General features: G+C 45.9%; 1 long non-coding RNA gene across 1 annotated transcript; it reads left to right on the top strand.

The window, feature by feature from the left end:
- The first annotated feature begins 2,738 nt into the window (after window positions 1-2,738).
- Window positions 2,739-17,509, top strand: LOC109496632. The gene is made up of 4 exons (XR_002739900.2): window positions 2,739-5,030; window positions 5,297-5,482; window positions 5,727-5,908; window positions 17,403-17,509. It is a non-coding gene; the product is annotated as an uncharacterized LOC109496632 (long non-coding RNA).
- The last annotated feature ends 2,244 nt before the right edge of the window (window positions 17,510-19,753 follow it).

Below are 19,753 nucleotides of genomic sequence, written 5' to 3'. Positions count from 1 at the left end.
GGCCTGGTATCCCTAGAGAGTAAGAGACCGCTCGACATTCCCAGTCCCAGGGAGAAGCTCTGTCTTGTGTGCAAGGAAAGAGCACCCACTGGCCTTCGACCAGCGCCATACTGGTGATACCACTCTTTGCCACCCCGTGATGGGTTTGCCCTTTGGGGAAAGAGTACTGACCGCAACCAGACAGGCACTTTGCTGGCATGCTAATATTAAAGTCAAGCCGGGAAAAAAATGCAATGATGTTTTATGGAAGATAATGGTTATCTTACAGCACAGTGGGTGTAATGTACCCAGTGATCTGTTTTTCTTACCTACCTGTCAAAACTCCAGTGTGAAGATTCATATCAAACTTATTTTAATTCACAAAGAAAGGCTGTTGCCATGGGGGTTGGGGAGGAAAGCATCGCTGGTTGCTGAAGACAATCCTTCCATATACAAGCCAATATTCACAAAATAGAGGAGGGCCCAATAAAGACTCTTCATAGAACGATTAATAGGTTTTTAGCCCGCATGTGAGCATGTGCGTGCACGCATGCGCACACACAGACGATTGCTGGTTGGAAGGCAGCTCGTGTGGTATGGAATTTCTAGGGATGCAGATGGCAGGAGAGAGACCAAACAGCACCTTCCCTTCAGACAAGACCGCAGTTTTCTCGTGTGTACCCTAAGGATAATCATAGCACCTATTTCATAGGGTTACCTTCGAGGAAGCAACGTGAGAATACACGTACGGCGCTTCACACAGGGCAGGGCACGTGGGAAGTAGTCAAAAATGTGAATTCGCATTGTTATCGTGAAGTGGAGTCAAGGCTGTGCTTCGTACGCCAAGGTGATGGTCTGGAGGGTCCGCGGTAAAGGGTGCAATTAGCATTGCTTCTCCAGAACCGGGAGTGTGATCCCTCACCCCAGTTCCAGATGCCTTCGTCAGGTCACTGCACACACTAGTCACTGAGCTGGCTGTCCAAGGCCACCACTCCTGGCTGGGGTCAGGAAATAGAGAAAAGTTAAACTCTCAGATGGCCCAAATTATAATTCTATAATTCTAGAACACCTCCTATTTGTTGAGTGCACTCCTGTGCACCGAGCATCATTCCCGATTCCTAACGTACAACTAGAACGACTCTAAAGGCAGGCGCTGTCATTGGCACCGTTGTACAGAGTAGGAAAACGAAGCACGAGAGAGTAAGCACTCTCCCAGTTCTGCCTAGTAAGTGGCAGGGCTGGGAATCGAACTGAAGTCTGGCTGGGCTCAAAGCACCAGCTCCAACATACCAGATCTGAGACTATTGTGATATTAGCAATAACTGTAAAAAATACCCTTCAGTTCCTTATTTTTATGTTTCCCTAGGGGTCTTATGTCTATTATGACTTCAAAGAAAAGACTATGAAAATCTCCTTTAAAGCGAAATGATCATAAGTAACTTGTCCTTATATACTTAAAGATTTATTAAGGCACTATTACTAAAATTTCTTGTCCAGGATTAAACTGTTCAATTTATAGTACTTGATAAATTACTTTGATACACTTAGCTACCTCTTCTTCGGCATCTCTTTAAATTAAATTTTTAGTTTAAGAGCAGAGAACGCTGACGAAAATGAGATTTCAAAATAAAATGACTGCATCCAGAAATCTGTATATAGCTCTAAGATTTCTGAACGTCTCAACATTTTAATTCCTATCACATGGATATAAGCTTGGACTTAAAATATCTGTAATTTCACTTTGAATCGTACATTTAATGATTATTTTTTATGCCTTGCTCAATTTGTTTCTACTTCCTCTCTTCATCAAAGCCCTGGTTTCGCCGATGCTGAAGTGACACTAATCTCAAGACCCGGTTTGAATTCATTTTAGTAATTTGTAAGTACATGTGAATATTAAGGAAGTATTAGCAATATACCCACGTACGAGATTTAGCAGTTTGGGAAGCGAGACTGGAAGACACGGGATTTTAGGTTAGATAGCGCTCCATGTGATTACTGACCCTGCCACATACTGCCTGTGTCATTCTGAATGTATCATTTGGGCTTAGTGATCCTTCATTTCCCCGTCTGTGAAGTGGGGCTCATGATACCGTCTTCCCAGGAGGGATGGTGTGATGTACATCAAGGGCATAGGCTAATGCGTGCCACAAAATAGGCTCCCACTTTGATTGAAAAAAGGAAAAAAAATGTTGATTCCGTTCCATCCTTTATGTCAATAGAAGTGAGAAAAAGTGGATCATTTCTAATGCATAATGTAGAAAAACCCTTACAGCCATTTATAAATGTGTGTGTGTGTGTGTATTCTCTATATGATATATGTATGAACTCTGTATATATATATACTCTCTATATATATTATACTCTGTATGTATCTATAGAGAGAAACTGTATATATAGTCTATGTATATTCTGCATATACACACACTATATATATGCACACACAATGTACTCTGTATATATACACACTATACACACAGTATACTCTGTATATATGTAAATTTATAATCTCTCTTTTTCTCTCTCCCTCCATCTCCAGACACACACACACACTTGCACACCGGGTTACTTAATTATTAGCTCACTGTTCTGGTGCATATGGAGGGAGAGTAAAATAGGGCTGCCGTGATGGCCTAAATGAGATTCCCACCTAGAACAAACAATGGTTCTCCATTATTATTTTTTTTTTAATTTTGAGAGGGAGAGAGGGAGAGACTGTGAGTGGGGGAGAGGGGCAGAAGGAGAGAGAGGGAATCTTAAGCAGGCCCCACGCTCAGCGTGGGACTTGATCCCATGACGCTGGAATCATGACCTAGACTGAGCCACCCAGGTGCCCCCACTCTTTACAATCAAGTTAGAAGTCCTGTTTTCTTCAGAGTCGTTTGCATGTTACAATTTTTACGTGAGTGTCCTCTCATTGTTTCGTAAGTCATAACTACATAAGGCACCGAGCTTGGCACTTCCACAAATATGGTCTTATTTAAGCCTCATGACACCCCGGGGAAGTAGGTAGTATTATCCCCAGTTTGTCAAAGTTTCTTTATTGAAGCACAATAGACATGTAACAGACTGGAAATGTGAAGGTGTGCAGTTTGATATGTCTTAACCTACGTATACCCCTGGGAAACCATGTACAATCAAGATAGCGGACATTTCCGTCCCCCAGAGAAGTTTCCTCACGTTCCCTTATAATCCCTCCCTCTGTCTCTCCTTGCCCTTGCTCTATCCCAAGCGACCATCACCTGCCTTCTGTCACTATTGATTAGTTTACATTTTCTAGAGTTTTCTATCAACGGAATCGTGTAAGAGGTGGTCTTTTGTGTCTGTCTGGCTTATTTCAATTAGCATCACGTTTTCAAAGTTCCTTCATGTTGTAGCACACGTCAGTATTTCATCCTGTCTTACTGCAGAATAAGATTCCGTTGTATGGATGTCGATGAGCATTTGGGCTGTTTCCGCTTCTTAGCGATCATAAATAAATTAATGTCGCCGTCAACTCTAACGTCCATGTTTTTGTGTGGACATACGTTTTCATTTCTGTTGCGCACGTATTCGGGAGTGGGATTTCTGGCTTATTCGGTCACTTTGGGGGAACTGCCGGATTGTTTGCTAATGTGGCCGCCAAATGCTTCATTCCCCGCAGAGCGTTTAAATATATGAATAAACGGATTTAGAGAATGTCAAGGACTTGCTTAAGGCCACACCACTTGGCGTCTGTCGTTTCAAAACTCCAGGCAAGGCGACGCTAAGCTCCTTCAGGATGATGTTTCTCAGACTTACTTTCTCCCACGGACGGGCTCTGAACCAGGCTGCTTAGATCAAAACCACTTGCTGGTTCGTAGCACGAAGAAAGATTCTTAATCTCTGCCCTTCAACTTCTCACGTGTAAAAACGGAGCTGATGATAACGGAAGCTACCTCATAGGATTGTTTGGTGATGCAATAAATTAATGGCTATAAATTACTTGGCTCAATCCTGGAACGCACAGGGTTCCAGAAAGACTGGTTGTTATTATTAGCACCGTTTATTATTATTACTGCTGTTGCTACAATTTGCACCCAGAACAGCTCATAATAGAGGCAAAAATCAACCCTCCCAGGTAATCGCACCAACGGGCTGCTCTACAATATATGAATTGACGTCTGGCTTCAGGAGGAATACTCGATTCACGTCTCAAAATAATGTGGCGCCGTGTGTACAGAAATGAATGAAGGGCTTTCCTACTTTGGGGACTCAGTCTAACGTGCTGGGTCTTCCCCTTTTGGAGGTCGGAGCGTTGGCCGACGGTGACCGACCCTTGCGTGCACAAGGCCCTTTGCAACATTCCAGTTACGGCGGGTCTTCTCGAGGCGGGCCTCGGAAGTCACCGTTAGCGCCCACCTCATCTACGACAGGCCTTCTGCCAGGCACCGTGCATCCAGGGGCTCGTTCAATCCTCATAATCACCCGAACGCGGAGAAAACCGAAGTTCGCAGAACGAAGTGTCTTTCTCAAGGTCACTTAGTACGCATGATACTTGCACTGTTTCCAGGGCCATTTCTCCTGTGCCTCCTTTGCCAGTGCCTGTTAACTATCAATTTAAGCACCCTTAAAGGTGAAATTGCTTCAAAACCCCTTCCACGGTTTGACAGCCTACATTCAAGCCTTTTAGCATAATTGGGGAAGTCAGTGGGCGGGTGATTCTAGCTTGCTGTAGTAGAAGCCAGTAAGCCATCTACTTATCATTCTGTTGGCGAAGTTTCTCTGCTTTCTTTCCTCTCGATAACACAGCAGGATGTCATTTGCAAGGATGCCAATCCCAACACGGTTCCTGCACCTAACTTGCGACATCAGTTACTGACTGGTTGTGAGAAACACCCCCGTTGTATAAATGAGCCCCTCCCCTTCGACACCTAAATTGTCTTCGTGCCTGTTCTACACGTCGGAGGGCGAAGAGAGGGCTTTCCAATTTCACACCCCTAATCCAATTTACCAGACACGGCGGTTCCTGAGTTTGAAAGCGGAAGAGGAAGGACTCCACCGCTGTCCAGGGTGGACCTGCAATCCTGTCGGTGAGTACAGCTCCTGGTGCACATTCCCACCAGTGCTTGTTGCGCTGGGAAGGGGCGAAATCCCACCCCGCCCCCTGGACTCAGACGGGGCTCCCCCTTGGCTCGGAGGTCAAATCGCTCCTTTCTGCCGCCTCTAAGGTGTGTGCGGGTTGGGGGTGGGGGGAGATACGGGAGACAGCGTAGGCTTTCATTCGCTAATTGTATGAAGTCCGAGAGAAAACGCTTTCTGAGTCCCATCTCACTGTGTTTTTCATTCTCCTTCCCAGCGTGCCACAGAGATCCCATTTTCAGGACCAGCCATCCTCCTTCCTCTGCACACACACGGAAAGTAGAAGGGGTAATTATCCCCCAGGAGCACCTTAATTGTTCCAATTAACCTGACCACTTTTTGCAATCAAAGCCAGGCGGAGAAGAGGAATTAAAGTGATCAAACACCGTTTTATGGGCCGTGGGTAAGTAAGAGACAAGGCAGGGCACTTTCTCTGAAGGACGGGCTCTGAAACGACATAGGCTTGCTCTCAGGGATTCTTCTACCACCATTACCGAAGAGAAAAATGACGTTTTAGCAGCTTGTAATTCTGCCATCACTGTGCCTTTCTTTCATAACACAGCACATGACCACAATTATCCACGCTCGTTTAAGCTGTCTGTGGAAGCACTCTGTGAGCGGGACTGTTTAACTGCTTTCTCGGGCAGGCAAGCCTGGCTTGGAACCCCCGTTCTAAAACTAACGCGCACTCCAGTACTGGACGAGCAAGGAAACGCTGCGGAACCTCACCATCCCGAGCTACGAGGTGGGCACTGGCCCCACATTCTAGACGATGGAAGTGACTCTTCAGTGAACTGAAGTTACCTTCCCGCGTTCACGTTTGAGCTTGGTAATCAGAGGTCATTTCTTTCTTTCTTTTTGTAAGTTCGTAATATCTGTATTTGCATAATGCTTTGTAGTTGATAGTTTCTGTAAATGCTGTTCAGTACTTGCAAAAATGTTCCATAACAAAGGTGCCACCATATGAGGAGACAGGGGCTCTGACGCGTCAAAGCGATTTGCCCGAGTTCACGCACCGGTAACAAATCTAGGATTCAAAGCTGGGATTTCAAACCCTCTCTATGACTCCGGGTCCAGTATTTTCCCTTTATTGTAGCCGAGCTTGTCTGATGGTGGGTTTTTTTTAGTTTTTTATTTAAGTTCAAGTTAGTTAACATATAGAGTAGTAATGGTTTCAGGAGTAGAATTTGGTGATGCATCGCTCACATATGACACCCAGTGCTCATCCCCACAAGCGCCCTCCTTAATGCCCATCGCCCATTTAGCCCATCCCCCCTCCCACCTCCCCTCCAGCAGCCCTCAGTTTGTTCTCTGTATTTAGAGTCTCTTATGGTTTGCCTCCCTCTCTGTTTCTATCTTATTTTTCCTTCCCTTCCCCTATGCTCATCTGTTTTGTTTCTCTTTAAATTTTTTTTAATGTTTATCTTATTTTTGAGAGAGACAGAGCACGAGCAGGGGAAGAGCAGAGAGAGAGGGAGACACCGAATCCGAAGCAGGCTCCAGGCTCTGAGCTGTCAGCACAGAGCCCGACGCGGGGCTCGAACGCACGAACCGCGAGGTCATGACCTGACCCAAAGTCTGACGCTTAACTGACTGAGCCACCCAGGCGCCCCCACATCTGTTTTGTTTCTTAAATTCCACATATAAGTGAAATCACATATTTGTCTTTCTCTGACTGACTTATTTCGCTAAGCATAATAACACTCTAATTCCATCCACATTATTGCAAATGGCAAGACGTCGTTCTTTTGATTGTCCATTCACCAGTCGACGGACATTTGGGCTCTTTCCATACTTTGTCTATTGTTGGTAGCGCTGCTGTAAACATTGGGGCCCATGTGCCCCTTCAAGTCAGCATTTTTGTATCCTTTGGGTAAATACCTAGTAGTGCAGTTGCCGGGTCGTAGGGTAGTTCTATTTGTAAGTTTTTGAGGAACCTCCACGCTGTTTTCCAGAGCGGCTGCCCCAGCTTGCATTCCCAGCAACAGTGCAAAAGGGGTCCCCTTTCTCCACGTCCTTGTCAACACCTATTGCTTCCTGAGTTGTTCATTTTAGCCACTCTGACAGATGCGCGTTTCTCCTCTTCTTCCTTCGTTTCCTTCGTCTTTTCCTGCCCTAACATTCGCTGAGAATCTACTATGTGCCAGGCACTCTGCTAAATATTAGGGACACAGTGGTCAACATAATGGACATAATCTCTGTTGTCATGGAACTGAAACAGAACTCAACTCTGTCTTCTTGCAAAGCTCATATCCTAATAACTATACCATAGAATTTTGCTTTCCTCACGATGTTGTTATGCTCAGATTAGTGACTGAACGCAAAAGCGCTCTACTCTTTGAGGAAGTTGGGTTATATATGTGATACGCACACACGTATCTTCCGGCAGACTGAATCTTTATGAACCTTTTCGAGGCTCATTTAGGCATGACAGAAAGAAGTAACTGTAACTAAAAATTGGGTCATTTGCTCAAAATCAGTTAATTTTCTAAATAAAATGTAATACAAAATCTATGGGCAAATCTATAGAGACAGAAAGTAGATTAGTGGTTAGGAGAAGGAACAAGGTGTGACTGCAAATGGGCATGAGTTTCTTTCTGGAATGTTCTGAAGTTGGATGGTGGTGATAGTTACGTGATTCTGAAAATTTTCCCACAATCTTGGATGGTACACTTAAAATGAGACACTGTTCTGTTATCTAAGTCAGACCTCAGAAAAGCTGTTAAAAGCACAAAGTGTATTAATAAAGGCTTATGAGTTAATCCTGATGGGAGGTGTGAGTTCAAGTCTTTCTGGGGTGATCAGGGAAGAGACAGGATCATGAGAGGCCGTACCTCGTGAGCTTTATTGGGCGGCGCATGGACAGGTTTGTATGCAAGGAGAAGTCCTTCCCAGCCGGAGACCTTCCAGAGACAGCCTCATGGGGCGATCACCCTGAAGGGGACTAGAGCAAGGGACCCCCTGGGGGAGAGGAAACGGGAGACAGGGCTTATGTGTCTAGGCAGCGTTGCTCAGAGCACCGAGGTGGACCGTCTGCGGGTCAGAGAGCTCCGAAGGGCGGCACTGGCTTGGGGTCCTTTACAGGCACAGGATTTGTCTTATCTGTGGCCAGCAGATGTTAGGTGCAGTTTCACAGGGTATGTAAAGTAGGTAGGTTCTAAGTAGGTTAAAAAATAAATTTATTTGGACTATATTTAAAGCAATTGGATGTTTAAGAATTTGAGTTCGGGGCCACAGGGCTCCGAACTAGGGGTCCGTCCTAGCCGGCTGTGAATAAATAAATGACAGGGGGCCCATTTTAGGCCAGGGCACAGGGGCCATGCCAGGCCCACGGATGTCACAGGAAGCTATCATGAATCTGCCTTAGCCTCAAAAATGATAGTGGTTAAGAGCGATCGTGTCTAGTCACCCTCGACGGGCCACATACCTGTTACCTGATGGTCCCAGCAACCTCACGTTCCTGTTTCCTCGTCTGTGAACCAGGAAAGTATGAGCGTTTGCCACACAAGACCGTGAGGATTACCCAAGTAAACGCGTGCCCTGCACAGAGGGAGCGCTCGACAGTTGCCAGCCCTTATTAGCTGAGAACCTGACCGTGCAATCCGTTTCCGCACCTCCGGAAGGAGAGTAGTTGTAATTAATGAATGTCGCCGCGATTTCTATTTAGAAGAACTTTTGAACTTGAGCGTTGCTCGCAAGAGAGCAAACGGCCTCCCCTAAAAGGGCAAACATCTTGCCATCGGTGCAGTGCGGACAGCAGGTGGGCACGGCCCTCACGGGCCCCCAGGGGCCCCCCCTGGAGCCGACGGCCTCGAGTGACGCTCGGGCAGACTCACCGGCGGTGTGTGCGGCTGGTGCTGGGGTCATGGTCAGCTGGGTCGGGGTGAGGATCCGGTGAACTAACGCAAGCCAGAGCACCCAGTGCGGCGCCTGGCCGTTGGGAAAGTGAGGCTCAGAGACGTTAAGTAGCTTGTCCCCAATCACAAGGATAGCAAATACTAGAGCTAAGGTTTGAACCCGGTTGGTCTGAATCCTCGCGTTGCACTCCTAGCCGTGTCGCCCCACGACCTTGCAGCTGGGGCCCTTCAGGCGGGTTTAGCCTCTCATCCTCAGGCTCTTCGTGTTTAAACTGTGAGAGTTCAAGGTAGGGCTGCGGAGGATGGTCAGGAGAATTCAATGAGATACGGCAAACAGAATTGTGCCCGGCCGGTAGGAGCCGCCCGATAAGCGTCCACGAGTGTTCAGTGACTGTGATTACGTTTGCCCGAGGCGCTTTCACTTGAGTGTCTCACGCGAAAGAGGTCGCAACTCAGGAGAGGAAAATTGGGGCCAGGCCGGGCTGGACTCCAGCCCTGGGTTCACTTGCTTATCCACCTCAGCGAACGTCAATTCCGTTCTTTTGTTACTTGTTTAAAAGTTTGGTTTTTTTAATCTTTATTTTTGAGAGAGATAGAGTGTGAGCAGGGGAGGGGCAGAGAGAGGGAGGCACAGAATCCGCGGCAGGCTCCAGGCCCCGAGCTGTCGGCACAGGGCCCGACGCGGGGCTCGAACTCACGGACCGTGCGATCGTGACCTGAGCCGAAGCTGGACGCTCAACCGACGGAGCCACCCAGGCGGGTGCCCCTTTTAACCTTAGACTCATCCTGGACGCCTTCCTTTCTCTTCTACCTCACTTCCACTCGGTCAGGGAATTCCTCTGGCTCTGCTTCCAAAAGAAATCTGTGATCTGAGCCCTTTACGTCCCCTCCACCACCACTATCCTGGCCCTTCGGAGGTACAGGTCACCGTCACTGCTCAACTGCCCTTGCCCCCCCCCCCCCACCTTCGGTCTGTTCTCGACCCAAAAAGTCACAGTGCCCCTGTTAAAACCTGTGTCGAGGCAGGTCCCTCTTTCGGCGCCCGGATGAAGGGACCTACCGCCGTGTAACAAAGCACTGCCAGCACAGCCGCTCGAACAACATCCATTCATTAGTCCACAGCCTCAGTGAGTCAGAACTCGGGACTCTGCTCACCTATGTTCCCCGCTCAGGGCCTCGCTGGGCTGCGGTCAAGGTGTTGGCTGGCCTGTGCTCCTATCCGGAAGCTCAGCTCGACGAGGGGCCGCCTCCAAGCCCCCCTCAGGACCTTGCCGACATGTGTCCCCCTGCAGCTACAGAATGCACTGCCGGCCCAGAGCCCAACGTGGGGCTCGAACCCATAAACTGTGAGATCGTGACCTGAGCCAAAATCAAGAGTCCGGACACTTAACCGACTGAGCCGCCCAGGCGCCCCTTCTAAATACTTCTTTAGAAAGCTCACCTGATTAGGTCAGGGCCACCAAGGATGATGCCCCTTTTAATTACCTCAAAGTAAAGCTTATCAGGGGCCTTAATTACCTCTGCAGAAGTCCCTTCACCTTTTTCACGTCACGTAATCTGATCACTGGAGTGACAGCCAGCAAGTTCACGTGTTCTGACCACACTCAAGAGGAGGAGGAGAGGATGGGGTGACCGGGTGGCTCAGTCGGTTAAGCGTCCGACTTCGGCTCAGGTCACGATCTCGCAGTTTGTGAGTTCGGACCCTGCGCTGGGCTCTGGGCTGACAGCTCGGAGCCTGGAGCCTGCTTCCGATTCTGTGTGTGTCTCTCTCTCTCCTCTCCCTTCCCTGCTCATGCTGTCTTTCCCTCTCTTTCTCAAAAATAAATAAACCTTTAAAAAAAGAAGAGGAGGAAGAAACAGTGGGGGCTATCTTAGAATTCTGACTTCCACACCTCGTTTCAACCTTTGATCAAATGATGCCTATTCTGGTCATACCATTTAATATTGTAACCCACCCCACTCCCACCCCCTGCCATGACTCTTACCCTACTCTACTCTTTTTTTTTTTTTTTTAACATTTATTTATTTTTGAGAGAGAGACAGAGCATGAATGGGGGAGGGTCAGAGAGAGGGAGACACAGAATCTGAAACAGGCTCCAGGCTCTGAGCTGTCAGCACAGAGCCCTGCCTGGGGCTCGAACTCACGGACTGTGAGATCATGACCTGAGCCAAAGTCGGCCGCTTAACCAACTGAGCCACCCAGGCGCCCCAACCGTACTCTACTTTTTAAAAAAAAATAAATTCTATTCTTTAGAATAGTTTTAAGTTGACAGCAAAATTACAAAGATAGTACAGAGTTGCCATCTAGTCCACATTTAGTTCCCCTGTTATTAACATCTCATAGTTTTATGGTGCATTTGTTACAATTAATGAACCAATATGGATATATTATTATTATTATTATTATTATTAACCAAGGTCCACACTATTCAGATTTCTGCATTTTTACCCCTAAAATTCTTCTTACAGTCCAGGATCCCATCCGGAATAATGGATTATATTTACTTGTCATGCCTACTTAGTCTTCTCTGGACCGTGCCAGTCTCTCAGACTTAAATGGGAATCGTGGTGAGTTGTTGAAGCCTGAAAGTGGACAAGCTTGAGAGTGAGACACTCACAGGGCAGCAGGCTTCGGTAGGTGAAACCCACCGGGTTATTACACAAAAGGGCCAAGAAAGATCCTGGCTGGACCTGGCAGGAGAAGAGTAATCATTGTGAAATCCTCCAGACCATTCTCTGTAAGAAGTCCAACTATACAGGGGAAAGACTTTGCCAGAACCTTATTCCATTTGTGGAAGGACATTTGCTTGACTCCAGCTACCTCTAGTCTTCCTGGCTAACCTAAGGGTAGAAAACAAAAGATTTTCTAAAAATTGTGAAGATCACAGTCTAGGAGGGGCCAAAGCAACCAGGAGAAGAGAGAGACATGAGGTTGGACCTGCCCTCAATCTTTCTCAGATAGTGTTAAGAAAGCACCAGAAAAAAAAAAAAAAAAGGTGGAGGCCTGCTTTGTGACTCAACTTGTTTCAAGGACATTCTTCAGGAAGTAGAAGAGAGAGCTGTGTGTGTGGGTGTGGCTTTTCAATGCACAGCAACCCTTCCCAATGGTAAACATGGCCAGACTGCTTTTGTTGAAATTGACTTATTCTGGTTCATATTCTGTCCTTTCCAGTAAGCGCAGAAAGGGGTTGAAGAGAGTGACAGCAGTTGAATCCTACTTGTAATGGGCACTGACTGCCGTGGCAGGTATAATCTCACTGTGTGGGGAGAGAGGGCACGTGGGAGGGATGGGCAGGCTGGGAAAGACTGTCAAAAAGAAGTAATGCCTTAGCACAGTCTTCAAGACCGAGTAGGAACTAGGTAAAGAAGGGGAAGGGGGAAGGAGTGCATTCGGAGCAAAGCAAGAATCATGAATGTAAGCCTAGAGGCAAGAGAGAGAAGAGCCTATTTTGGGGGGTGGTAAGAAACTGAACATGAGTGTTTATGAAGGAGCAACAATGTTCATGAACGCCGAGTGTTATGAAGGAAGTGCACACAGTCAGAAAATGAAGCTGGAGACGGAGGCGGGGGTCAGATCATACAGAGCGCTGTGTCCATGGCTAGGGAACTCATTTTTTCTTTTTTTAAAAAAATTTTCAACATTTATTTTTGAAAGAGAGAGGCAGCGTGAAGGGGGGGAAGGGAAGAGAAAGAGGGAGACCCAGAATCTGATACAGGCTCCAGGCTCCGAGCTGTCAGCACAGAGCCCGACACGGGGCTCAAACTCACAGACCGTGAGATCATGACCTGAGCCGAAATGGGACACTTAACCACTTGAGCCACCCGAGCGCCCCTTGTTTTTTATTCTAAAAACAAAGCCATTGAACGGTAATGGTGCCATCAGATTTTTTATATTAGGAAGATGACTGTGGTTGCTGCGTGGAAAATGGGTTGTAGGTGGTGGCGGGGTGTGAGTGACAAGGAACATCAAGGACGTCAAATGGGAGTCCCAGGCCCTAGCATTAATGTAGGTTATTTATGATCACGCCCTGAACTTAAGGGTGGCAGCGAGGAAGTACAAGAATAGAGAAACATTAGAGAGATAATTAAGGAGTACAATCTGCTGGTATCGGTGATTGATTGGATGGGGCATGGAAAGGGGAGAAGAGGAACTCGAAGGTGACCCCAAGAATCTGGTGGGGATATACTTTTTGTCCTGTACCAAGAGTGAGTGCATTGGGAAAATAGTGTCTACATTTCTTTTCGGGAGCTTCTCAAAGGTTTTATGCGGTGAAGGTAATTGTTTAAGGATATCATCTGTCTTAATTAGAGCATTCAGAATGTGAAATCTTTGAATGATCCTGAATTTCTGGTGAGGAATGCCAAACACATGCAATTATAACAACTTGTAGAAATAAAAAAAAAAAAAAAGAAAGCTATTTTACTAATGTCCACTCCACTTGTCGATCAGGAAGTTTTTAGTTCAAGCAGCAACTAGTTATAGGAGTTTAACTGTAGACAGAATGGTAAGCTGAGGATCGTTCATTGTTTGTCCCTTGCCAGGTTCTGTCCTTGTTATTGACAAATCAATTACAGACAAACTGAGTTTGTAACTTTTCAGTTGGACAACTTGAAAAAAATAGGAAGCATTTACTGCCCTGTAGTATTTACCTGATTGAGTTATTTTTAAATTGCACCGTGAGAGTATTGCCAAATACTGAAAGCTGACACATCATCTTAGAAGGGATGAAGTTTGATTGTGAAATTGGACATGAGCTTATCCGGCAAGAACACAACTCCTGAAGTGTTCTTGCCTAAAAAATTTCTTTTCATATAAACTTATGAGAATGTCAGAGATGACATTTTAAAGGTCAACCAGTCCATCCCACTTTTAGGCATAGACGAAACTAAGACCTACAGAGAAGCGGTTAAGGAACCTGCCTATGGTCACAGGGCACCTTTGGAACTGAGTCAAGACGCAGTCGTTAATTTTCAACCATCAGGTCCAGTGCTCATCAGACCGTCTTGCACCCCTATGTATGACTGGCTTCCAAATGCATATAGCTACTGTTATTAATAAACGATAATAATTATGAATGCATTTGAAAGTATTACTAAACTCAGGGGAAGTTTATAAAACTTTATAAAAATCAATGTATTTTTCCCCCAATCGACAAACAATAAGATTACCACTTCCCTCATGTGGAGGTCAATATAACCGAGGAAGAAGCCAGTGATAAGATGTTCTCACGCTCAAAAAAAAAAATTTGGAACCTTCTTGTTGTGGGTTGAATCCTGTCCCCCGAAAAGATATGTTGAAGCCCTACTCCCCAACACGTGTGACTTGATTTGAAAATATGGCCTTACAGATGTTACCACGTTAAGATGAGCCCGTACTTGATTAGGGTCGGTCCTAATCCACTAAGACCGATGTCCCCACATGAAGAGGAGAAGAGAGACACAGGAAGAATGCTATGTGATGACAGAGGCAGAGATTGGATCCACACATCTATCCATCAAGAAATGCCATGGATTGCTGGTAGGCACCAAAAACTATGAGAAAGGCACGGAACAGATACTCCCCCAAAGCCTTCAGAGAAAGCATGGCCCTTCTGACACCTTGATTCAGACCTTTAGCCTCTAGAACTGTGTAACAATGAATCGTTGGTGCTTTAAGCCACCCAGTTGGTGGTGATTTGTTACAGCAGCCTCAACAGGCGAATACACTTGGTTTCCACTGAGGGCGGCCAACAGGCTATGGAAGACACCTGTCGAGGTGGAATGTTATCATCATGTGCTATTTATTTGCCTGGCTTCTCTCCCTTCACCCCTAGATGCTGCCACTTTCAGCTGAGAGCACAGTGCTTCTCTGTCACCTGTACTATGCGGTGAATGGATTTTAACTGAGGTCATGTCTCCTGTCCTCTTGTACTCTTCCCCCCCTCCCTGCTTCTGTCTGCAGGGATGGAGGTCTCCCGCACTGCGCTCGTAGGTTAGACTTGTTGTAGAGGATGGAAGTGCGTGGGGTAAAGCGATGATGGCTCTTATGAGCTCTCCCCTGCTTTCATTTAAAGAAAAAAACAACCTCAGTTTGCTTTTATTGAAAACATTAAGGGTTATTTCCTCGCTGGTCCTCCACCTCCGAATGGAAACCTATGCATGTATCCTTTTGTCTGAATCCTAACTAGAAATTTGGCTCCTCTTTGCCGCACCAGGCAAAGATGAAAGCGGAAGTCAATATCTAGGAAAGAAAACAGAGAACCACGAAGTATGGCATTTGGGCGGCACAAAATACACGCAATCGTTCCCCCTGGCAATTCTGTCCCAATTAGACACACAAGTGACCTCCATGCTTTACTGTTCAATGTACTCAAGTGCAGGGCTTCCCGGGTATTAATGCGACACTGGCTTTGAATCTTGTTCTTTCAACAGCATCATGCTCTGGCATTGAACTTTGGGGTTGGGAGGGATGTCAGAAGACAGTGAGCTCAGGGGGGTCTGGGGAAGCACCGAGACTCACACAAGTTCATAGAACTAATTGATGGTAGAGTCAAACCTGGACCACGGGCCTCCTGTGCCCCAGCCTGGCATCATTTCAGCCAAATGTCTGTTCTTTTTGGATGAGATTTAGTTTTCTTTCAGGAAGTGTTATCTCTCTCCTCCTCTTCCAGGCAAGTGTAGTGTAGTGCAAGGTCTGATCTCTGAAGGTGAAGGACAGAACGTTCCTGCAGGGTCACCTTCAGTGCTTTCTTATTTCAGCTAAAACTGCGATAGTTTGCCCTCCCACCAACAGAATCGAATCGAATCGAATCGAATCGATGGAATGGAATAGAAGCTTCAGATAATGAGCTCATTCAGAATAAACAATCGTAATTTCTTAGTTTTGACCATCGCACTATGGCTATGCAAGATGGTAACATTATGGAAATCTGGGTAAGGGATATAAAGGAACTCTATACTATTTTTGCAACTTTCCTGCATGTCTAAATTTAGTTCAGATTAAAAAGGTTTAAAAAATTGAATAAGCAGGATTTTGAAATATACCGATGGCTTTCCTACCTAACCTTTTCCTGAAAGAAAGTGTGTGTGTGTGCGTGTGTGTGTGTGTGTGTGTGTTCCTCAGAACATTCTTTACAAATTCTGACCTTATACTGCTGCAATGGAGTAAGCTTGATAAGTTCCTCTTATCATCTTGTGAAAATTACATTTTGTTAATAGCCATTAACCACCATATGATAGACTATGCACTCAGTAGCTATAATGTGCACGTAGTACAGCTATGGGAAAGAAACCAAGAGTACTCTTGGGGGCAATGCGATGATTGGCTAATCCTCTGTTGGAAAAGCTATAGCGCTCCACTTCTCCCAGGGGAGAAAATGCAGTGAATATCAACTGGAATCGGAAACTGGTAGCTACTCCTCTCCAAGCCCATTTCTACATTTCAAATCCATGTAATTGTTTCAGAAGCCCAGATGTATTCAATGTTATCTCTCGCAATTGCCCGGAATGGGTCTGACAATGCATTTATATTCATCAGTTAACTGTCGAGTGCCTACTGTTTGGAAGGCATCGTTCTGGTTGGAAAGACAGACAAGTAGGGAGATAAACATTATATAGTTTGATAAGGGCTATGGTGGGGGGAGTCACATGGTTCTATCAACGCACAGAGGATTAGTACTTCTAATTTGGCCTTTGGAGTGGAGAGGCCACGGAGGACTTCCTGAAGGAGGGACTACCTGGGGCTGATTCTTTAAGGAAGGCGTGAGGTAGCCAAGCACGGGAGGCAAAGACCATAGAGAAGCACTGTAACCAGAGAGAGGAATATGAGCACAATTATAAGGACAGTTTGGCGTGTGTGGGCGAGCAGTCCGTTAGAGTTGGGTCATAAGGTGTGTGTGTGTGGGGGGAGAGTGCTGGGGGACAGGGCAGTGGCGTGGACTGACTTTTGTCTCAGAGGCTCACTCTGGCTGTGGAATGGAAAGTGGATCGCGGCTAAACTAGAATGGAAAGAGAACCTACTGAGGAGGCTGTTGCGGCAGACCAGGCGAGAGAGGACGGCGGCTCGGAGAAGGATGGTGGCAACGGGGGTGGTGAAATAGACCCGCTGCAATTATATTTAAGGGGTGAATTTAGAAGTATGCGGCGCGTTACTGAATGTGGGGTTTTACCGAGTCAATAAAAGATGATGTCCCGGCTTTTGCTTTTCCACATGAGTTAGCTATAGCTTCCACTTCTTTCTACTTCCTTCACTTTGTTGTCTTAACTGAAACCTGGCTTTCCTAAGGGCACTACTTTCCTTGGGCCGTCTCAAACTAAAAGGGCAGAACGAAGGGAACACCGTATGTTCCCAGGTACGGTTTATGGGAATGCCAAAAAGACATAGGTCAAATAATTTTTTTTTTTTACCATTTTGCACTCAGTTAAAATAAATGAAATTTTTAAAAAAAAGTTTAGTTCCAGTGTGGTTAACATGCGTTGTTATATTAGTTTCAGGTGTACAATATGGTGATTCAACAATTCCGTACATTCCTCAGCGCTCATCAGGGTAAGTGTTCTGTCAATCCCCCTTGTCTGTTTCACTCATCCCTCCTCCCCCCTCTCCTCTGCTAACCATCAGTTTGTTCTCTAACGTTAAGAGCTTGTTCTTTTGTTCGTCTCTTTTTTTCCTTTGTTCATTTGGTTTTTTTTCAAAATTTTATTTAAATTCCAGTTCGTTAGCACACAGTGTATGGGTGCCTGGGTGGCTCACTCAGTTAAACGCCTGGCTCTTGATTTCAGCCTAGGTCGTGATCTCATGGGTATGAGATTGAGCCCCATGTCGGGCTCCACACTGTGCGTGGAGTCTGCTTACGATTCTCTCTCTCACTCTCCCTCGGCCCCTCCCCTGCTTGTACTCTCTCTCTGTCAAAAAAATACAGTATAATGTTAGTTTCAGATGTAGAGTTTAGTGATTCATCACTTACATACAACACTCAGTGCTCATCACAACAAGTCCTTTGCTTCTTAAATTCCACGTATGAGTGAAATCGTACAGCATTTATCTTTGGCTAACTTATTTTACTTAGCGTTATACCGTTTAGCTCCACCTATGTTGTTGTATATGGCAAGATTTCATTCTTTTTCATGGCCGAGTAATATTCCGTTATACATACATTATATATATCACACTTCTTTATCCAGTCTTGTATCGATAGACACTTGGGTGGCCTTCATAATTTAGCTATTGTAAATAATACTGCAGCAAACATTGAGGTGCATGTATCTTTTTGCATTGGTGTTCTTGTATTCTTTGGGTAAATATGCAGTAGTGAATTTGCTGGATCGTGTGGTAGTTCCATTTTTAATTTTTTGAGGAACCTCCGTACTGTTTTCCAGAGCGGCTGCACCCGCTTGCATTCTCACCCACAACGCAAGAGGGTTCCTTTTTCCCCACATCCTTGAGAACACTTGTTGTTTCTTATGTTTTTGATTTTAGCCATTCGGACGGGTGTGAGGTGGTATCTCATTGTGGTTGTGATTTGCGTTTCCCTGATGATGAGTGATGCGGAGCGTCTTTTCACGTGGCTTCTGGCCATCTGGAGGTCTTCTTTGGAGAAGTGTCTCTTCGTGTCTTCTGCCCATTTTTTAACTGGATTATTAAAATCAATGACATTTTGGAAAACTAAAGAAACATACTCTAGGTTCACTCTCAACTTATTTTCTAGACAAATCTTAACACGGACAAGGGAGAGGAGGCACAAACGTTTGCACCGCCGCTTGAACATCAATTACTCTTGGTCTGTCACTGCTCACGTTGTGAACACGGAGTGAAAGTGTCACCGTTGCTCTCCGTGGCCTTTTCTAGAATATTATTCATCTATGCTGTAGTTAAATCCCTTCGCTACCATGAAAGTCCTATTATTTATCTCTAAAAACCTTTCTATCTCCATTTTATTACCACAAGCACCCTTCCTTCCACCCTTCCTTTCTAGTTTACTCCTGTCACCGCTGTTATTTCACCTTTGGAAGACGTCCAAACCGCTTACCCCTCTGTTATTTTCCCAATCGACCCTCCACGGCCACTACTTTCCTTTTTAAGCAGCCCAGTTTTATAATGAGTCACTTCAATAACATTTTTGTCAACGCCCCACACACCTTACGTCATCTGTTCTTCATTGCACCAACCTGAAATAGCCCCACTTTGTGTCAATCCAGCCATGCACCTTCTCTGTGCCAGTCCACAGCCAAATACTACAAAACCTGTGATTCAACAGAACAGGTGAGTTCTAACAAGAATTCGTGATCATGAACTGCCTGTGGGCCCTTGATCCTTCCTGAAATAAACCTATTCTCTTTCTAGGGGCAATCTAGTCCCCCTCTCTGCACAAAGACCATTTCGAAACTTTTCTTGAGCTTGAGCCTCCGATCTTTTTTTTTTTTTTAATTTTTTTTCCCACGTTTTTATTTAGTTTTGGGACAGAGAGAGACAGAGCATGAACGGGGGAGGGGCAGAGAGAGAGGGAGACACAGAATCGGAAACAGGCTCCAGGCTCCGAGCCATCAGCCCAGAGCCTGACGCGGGGCTCAAACTCACGGACCGCGAGATCGTGACCTGGCTGAAGTCGGACGCTTAACCGACTGCGCCACCCAGGCGCCCCTGAGCTTCCGATCTTATCACTGCCCATTCTCCCAGGACCTTTACCTCAGGAACTTTATTTTTTTATTTTTTTAATGGTTACTTATTTTTGAAGGAGAGAGAGACAGAGAGTGAGCAGGGGAGGGGCAGAGAGAGAGGGAGACACAGAATCCGAAGCAGGCTCCAGGTTCCGAGCTGGCAGCACAGAGCCCGACAGGGGGCT

The sequence above is a fragment of the Felis catus genome, chromosome X, assembly GCF_018350175.1.
Source record: "Felis catus isolate Fca126 chromosome X, F.catus_Fca126_mat1.0, whole genome shotgun sequence".
Classification (NCBI taxonomy): Eukaryota; Metazoa; Chordata; class Mammalia; order Carnivora; family Felidae; genus Felis; species Felis catus.
The sequence above is the reverse complement of the archived record's forward strand: the minus strand, read 5'-3'. Positions and strand labels throughout refer to the sequence as shown.